Source organism: Anopheles coustani, chromosome 2 (genome assembly GCF_943734705.1).
Source record: "Anopheles coustani chromosome 2, idAnoCousDA_361_x.2, whole genome shotgun sequence".
NCBI lineage: Eukaryota > Metazoa > Arthropoda > Insecta > Diptera > Culicidae > Anopheles > Anopheles coustani.
The window spans coordinates 53191431-53198626 of NC_071289.1; the positions used below are offsets into that span (position 1 = coordinate 53191431).

Here is a 7196-nt window from a genome sequence, read left to right on the forward strand (position 1 = left end):
TTATGTTAATTTGAGGTTCCAAAAAATTTCACCCTACACATCTATGACCCAAACCTGTGCAGCTTGAATATTTTAGATAGGACTTTGCCTTTTCTGTATTTCAGTATACGTATCTTTGATCATTGAATCTTAAGTATTTGAAATTTTCAGAAATTTATTCAATTTTTTTTCCAAAAGTGTTTTAGAAATGTTCAATGTTCAAATAGGATTCTTTCATTCGAAAACACGAATTCGATAATTTAAACATTTATGCCTTACGTTTAGGTATTACAATCTTAATCTAATATTAAATACAAGTATGCTACACATCATTTTGTTCAGAAAATTTGCGCCACAAACACGTTTATTAATCCGTTTCTAGTCGACTATGCGTGTGATTCAAAGTACAACAAAAGCTAAGTAAAAGTGAACGTTATGGAAAAACTCAATCCTTAGAATAAACAAAACCGAACAGACTAATAGAAGAATTACTAGGAACAGCATTTCTGACGAAAAAAGAATTAAATAACGGACAAAACTCTGTTCCCAGTTGAAGCATGAAGATAGCATGAAGCGACTGAGAGTTTATTAATTTTTACAATATTTTCGTCAATCCAATCAAAAGTTAGATGATGCTTATCGCTTTAATGCAGGGGTCGGCAAAGTGCAGCCCGCGGGCCAAATCCGGCCCGCCAGATGATTTTATCCGGCCCGTAAGATTATTTTAATGCTTCATACAAAAAACCCATCCCAATTTTTATAGAATTTGCCAGGTTAGTTTTTTCCCAAAAATGAAGATGAAAATTGTTTAACGAGGTGTTCCTGTTATATGTTTATCGATAACATTTTAAATACTTCATCTTTTCCCACTTTTATTTAACTTTGCTATTTAGAAAGTTCCTCTCTTCATTACAAAGGGTTTGAAAACATTAACACTAGAATACATTGCTTTGGAAACTTGCCCGAATGCTTTTTAGGGGTCATTTTGACCCCTATTTTGAAAACGCTATAACTTCACTATTTTTGAAGATTTTTCAAATCCGTAAACTGTTACATTTTAGTATATTTATTGACTATCTTTCGGCGTTTTTAATTTAATGATGTACCTCTTTACCATTCCGCTAGCTCGGTGTATAGCAAAAAAGATCGATGTGAGTCGAATTAAAATCCCTTTCACCTTTTATTCTTTAAAAATTTATCATGTAAATTTAGAAAAAAAGTGTGCGCTATGATGTTGATATTTTATGCCACATTTGAAAAATAATTTCATATTTTAAAATTAACAAAAAACGCCACAAATTGATCTTGAAGATGTGGATTTTAACGTTTTCCATAGGTAGTTTCCGTTCTGCGCTTTGTTCCGTTATTCCTTACGCGAGCGTTTCGAAGCGTTATGCGCGATGCGCTACTATGGGAATTGGCGTTATTTTTAATCTTTGAGGCTAATATTTGGAGTCATTTGTAATGGTAAAAATATGATTTTATTTTTGAAATGTTTCTCAACTTACTAACACTCTAGCGCACATTTTTTTTTCTAGATTTACATTAAAGATTGTGGTAGACGGTGGAGGTGGTGGACTTGCTGCGTCGCGAACTTTAACCGTTTAGAACTTTTACGCGCACATGAGTCGCGGGCGGACTCTGCTGACCGGACAGCATGGAAACACTTAAGGTGTTTCCCAAATACACGGTACGGAACGTTGGGAAGCGTCGGGCCTTACCTCGGGTAGGGGGACTTCGACGTTCCGGGAGAAATCAATAAATAGACACGAGGTTTAATTTATCATTATCTCCGATGAACTGGCTCTTTTGTCCAACTATCGGTTCTTTATTTATACCAACTTTTTGAACGATTTTACACGTCTTTTAGGAAAGTGTTTGTGACGGTTGCCGAAATAGTTGACTCGGCTAGATGATGTCAACTTGTGTTATAATTGGTCAAAGTGGTAAAGGGTGGCTTTCCGGTGCGAGCTAGTACATAGCCTACGCTGCACTTTGAGTGCGTTTACCTCTTGTTTACCAGCTAGCTTGTTGGTAAACCCTTCGTATGCTAACCAATTGGTTTGCGCCAACCAGCGCCTGTTGTTTATGCAATAATATGTATAGTCGAGGTGATTCTATCACAAGATTTTGAATTAATAAAAGCTGAAAAAACGCAATTTCGACCATTTTTGCTATACACCGAGTTAGCGGAATTATGAACAAATGCATCGAAAAACCAAAAACGTCTAAAGATGGTCAACAAATATACAAATAAGTAACAGTTTAAGGATTTGAAAATTTTTCAAAAATAGTGAAGTTATAGCGTTTTACAAGTAGGGGTCAAAATGACCCCTAAAAAGCATTCTAGGTATTTCGATTCATTAATTTCGAGTCATTACCGATTATGTTAAAGATTCCAGTTAATATGGGCTTCAGAAGTCTCCTGGTCGTCGTCAAAATCTTTCCTCGCGTGATAATCGGAGGATTATTTAAGTTGCTTTCAATTCAACCAAGGGTTGCCGTAGGACAAAAACGATTTCTGGTTGAATGTGCACAAAAATGCTGTGTTGCGAGCTTTGAATTCATGTTCTGATATTGTAAGAGAGTCCATGAAGAAAGTTTCTGCCCTCAAACTTCACCAAAAAGTCGCTAGATTGGAGTTTGCTACAGCACATATGACATAGAAGAATGAGTGGAGAAACGTAAGTTGTCCGTTTGCAGTCTTGTTCAGATATTAAATTATTAATTTATGTTAGGTGGATTATATTGATGAAGAAAAGTTAAATATTGATGGATCGGATAGTTACATCCATTACTGGCGAGATTTGAGACGGTAGCACGACTTTTCTATCGTCGCAATTTTGAAGGTGATTCGGTCATGATTTGGGCTGCATTTAGCGGTCATTGGCTGTGGCCTCCCAAGACCACAACCAACATTACTCCCTCCGCTTGCCTTTCACCTTCCGTCACGCTATGCACCTACACGGTAGAAGCAGTGACGGAAGAGGCGTCTGTCCCTAGGTTAAAATCTCAGTTTACGGACGCTGTGGCACGCAACTAACTCCTGAAGGGTGAAAGCGCGTGTCACCAAAGGTCTAACAGGTACTACCCTGACAACCAGGGGCTATTTCCCAAGCCTAAGGCGACGGACTCGGTGCAGTGCAACTTAAGCGGCTCAGAAGATCGATCCGACAGCAGACTTACCTGACACCAATACCTCCTAAAAACCCGTAAATGGGACTTGTATTCAGGTTCACACCTCTGATCTGCGATCTTGTGGCCCGCAAAATCGAGCACCTGCTCGATCTACGTGCCGTCCCCGTACTGCACCCGCTGGTGCTATTCTTAGGCCTGGCTGGTCTTGGACCAGGTCCTTGGCGGGTCCTGTTTCCGGTTTGACCTGGTCGTCGTTAGACGGGTACCACCTTGGTGTCCAGCATCACCGGTGCATCCCTTACCAACAACAAACAGGTTGCCCCATAGACAGGACCCACCACCTGCCTCTTTCTGCACCTGATGGTGCTATCCTTTGGCCCGGCTGATGTTCTGCCGGGCCCCTGGCAAGCCTAGTTTCTGGTTTGACCTGGTCTATGTCAGATAGGTACCACCTTGGTGGGGCCGATCACCGGTGCATCCCTCACCAACAATGAACAGGTCGCCCCATAGCCAGACCCGCCCTCTTCCTTGCCACGAGCAACCCCAGCGCCCTGCTTACCGGTCAAAAGGGGATTTTCAAATTCTAAGCACATTCTACACATCTGTAACCGGTCGCCCCCGGAAACAAATCAACAGTTCCTTCGTAACCAGGGTCACTCGTGACCTTCGTGAATCTTCCAGGAGAGTGCATCCCTTCCGAAACACTCCCTACGTCTTCGCAGTCCTGTCCACTGACATAGGGTCAATCCTAACCTCCGGAGAGGCTAAACAGACCAGAGGGCTAGATACCTAAAACCAGGATTAAAGATACCTTACAAGGCCCGTTCCGTCTGCGGCACACTACCAAACTCAATCCAGGCAGATTGATCATCCAGGTCCCGGCGGGAAAGGACGGGAATCTCGCTCAAATCCCTCGAGAGTTTCACTCTGATAGTGTACGGGAGGGCGGATATCCCTCCCACCCGGATCTCTGTTCGTCACCCCTGTTTCCAGGGGGTCCAGTGGCGCCACGAGGAGGCCAGTATTCCAGGCGTTCACGCCGTCACACCGTTTGACCGGAATGACCCCGCAATGACTGCGAGCCCCATTTAGCGGTCGCGAATCATTTGAAGCCTTATCAGGAAAATCACAACACCCAACAGCTCATTTTTAAGCAAGAAACTGCTGCCGGGCACGCACGCAAGATAACAACAACACACCTTGCACGGTCGGGTATCAAAACAATGTCTTAGCCAGCCGTTTCCCCAGACCTTAATCCAATGGAAAATGTTTGTGGAAGGCTAGTTCAAGAGATTTATGAAGATGGGAGATATTACGAGACCATATAGGAGCTTAAACTTGCAATCCGAACTGCTTGGCGTTCCTTATCAATAAATACGTTAGGAAAATTATCGGAGAGCAAACCATCAAGCATTTTCCAAGCAATAAATCGTAATGGAGAACCCACTGATAACTAAATCATGACTTTTTAATCCATTTATGCTATTTTGGTTGATAATTCGATCAAAATCCTAAGTGAGGTTATCATTTTGGGACACCACTGATTTTAGTTTTTTGGTTCGAAAGGGATTGTTCATTCGTTTTCTTCAACAATATTTATGCAAAGTAGTGTATAGTTACTAGTAAGGCTGGTGTCAGTGCTTTACCGCACGATCTTTTGACAGACGAAAATGTATGCGATTTGACAGCTGCAAGGTTCGCACGATTTCTCCGCACGACAAAATCAAAATCATTTGATTTTATCGGATGGACCCATCCGATTTTATCTGTCAACAAAGTTGGACTTTATAAACTCGGAGTTGTGCCTTTCATCTAAGAAAAATAATAAAATTCATTTAATCGTCTTAGAATTTAAAAATTACAGAAAAATTGGCGGACCTGTCGTCCGACAAAACATCGTGCGGTAAAGCAATGACAGCCTAATGCGCGTTCCGGTTCGAACCTGGTTAAAAAATTCCGTTCCTCCGCTGGGACGTTCCGTTCCGTTCTTCATGTTCGCTAAATTCAGGTTTTTCGTTACTTTCGGTTCTTTCGACCCGGTTAGGTTCTTTCGATCCGGTTCGGTTCCTTCGATCCGGTTCGGTTCTTTCGATCCGGTTCGGTTCTATCGATCCAGTTCGGTTCTTTCGATCCGGTTCGATTCTTTCGAAAAGGTTCGGTTCTTTCGGTCCGCTCCGATCGGAAAGTATCGATACTCTCAGTTCGGGGCGATTTTCTCTTTTGAGAGCTTGCCCAACCAGCCTGGATTTGGGTTCCATTTGAAAATTGAGCATCGCGGAGAAAACTCCATACAAAAAAAACCAGCTCTCTCGGACTTAGCCGATTTTTGCGATACCACTCTCGACGATTGCCGTCCGCAGATGCCGCGATAGTGGCGAAGACCCGTCGCTCGCGGACTTAGCCAAATTTTTCGAATCCGCTCTCGAACATAGCCCGCCGCAGATGCCGTGATAGCAAAGGAGCGTCCTTTTTGTGCGATAGAACGCGCGCGACGATGTGCGTGTGGATGTTTTTTTCCCGTTCGCACGGCGCATCTCACACGCAGAGTGATTTTGACACATCGAAGTAAACAAAGCAGCACGGTAAGTTCGCTAAAGTTTTTCGCTGATAATTACATGTTATTTTTACATTTCAGCTGCTACAGGGCAATATTTCTTATCTTCAATCAACCCTCAATCGATCAACCTACGATTCAGAGCAGATTGCAACGTAATTTAGCCGCAGCGTGCAACTACATCATCGTGACGAAACCTTACCAGGCGAGATGTAAACAATCTGGTGAAGTGAAAATGTTTCATTAGATGTTTCATCATTTCGCTTATTGTATTTTGTTCTTGCAGCATTATAAACTTAAACTGCATGTTTAGTGATGACTAGTTTTGGTTGCATCAGTTGCACTGCATTCGGTCACGACGGATTTATTTCAGTGCAGCAATCGATTCAAATCTCCATCGTTTGTGTATCCATCATCCGGATCGTAAATAGTCAGGTGAGTCGAAGTGAAAGTATAGTTTATCCGAAATGGATTTCCCCATTTCACATTGTGTTCTGTGATTTCAGCAGCGCATCTGGTGTAAAGTTTATCTTCAGTGCAAGCGGTGTGTTTATCATTCCGTTGGCCTGGTTTCGACTCAGAACACTTGCACATATCCTGCTGGTATACATGGACAAAGGTACCGTGGCGTTGGATAACGCACCAAAGAAACATCTTCAAACATGCAGGCGAGTTGTGATGTGCGTGTTTGCTAATTTTTATAACGTTGCTAATTAACACGAATCGAAGTTAAACTTGACGATTCGAAAGCATTTTTTAATATCTCTATTTAAAAAATGTTCTCATTTTTGGCAGCACGAACGTTCCAACACGATGTGTGTAAGGATTCGCATTCTTCAAGACATCCAAGCTTAACGTCCACGATAGGTCAACGTCACTAGGTTTTATTTTCTTTATATCACTTCCTTAGTTGACTTCAGTTTTATGAACAGCATCTTCGGTGAAATTGCAGTACAGAAGAATATTTCTGGGATTTATTTAGGTAAGTTATCTGCTAAGACATATGCTGTGGGACGCAGGAAGGTGTATTTCAGATTTTATTTTCTAAAATCATTCAAAATTTTTAGATAGTCCGCCATCCATCAGACGTCCTTCACTTCAATGCATCTTGGAAACATTATCTGATGTCCTATGCCTTCAACGACACCACCATCATCATACCTGATCGACGGACAAATCAATTGGTAAGTTGATGTTTTAATATTTAAAACATTTACGATCCTGATTACACCAATCGTGATTTCAAGACTGATAACTTCGATAACTTAAAAATTTTTATTAACAATTTGCTTACGTTTACTGCATGGAATCAGTTTTTATTATCAATAATCAAGTCTATGTATTAAGATAAGTTTAAAAAAATCGGTATAAAGTTATTATACCTAAAAGGTTAACGTAAACTATGAATATCAACTATACCGAGTTTATATAAGAAATTTCGTTAATCAACTATATTCAATTGATATCTTTAACACACAATAACAACAATCGTTTGTTCATGTTCATATCGTTTAGCAATAATATC

At 41.1% G+C, this 7196-nt stretch overlaps 1 long non-coding RNA gene across 1 annotated transcript; it reads left to right on the forward strand.

Moving 5' to 3' along the window:
* The first annotated feature begins 6197 nt into the window (after positions 1–6197).
* Positions 6198–6841, forward strand: LOC131265584 (uncharacterized). The gene is made up of 3 exons (XR_009178290.1): positions 6198–6351; positions 6467–6653; positions 6739–6841. It is a non-coding gene; the product is annotated as an uncharacterized LOC131265584 (long non-coding RNA).
* The last annotated feature ends 355 nt before the right edge of the window (positions 6842–7196 follow it).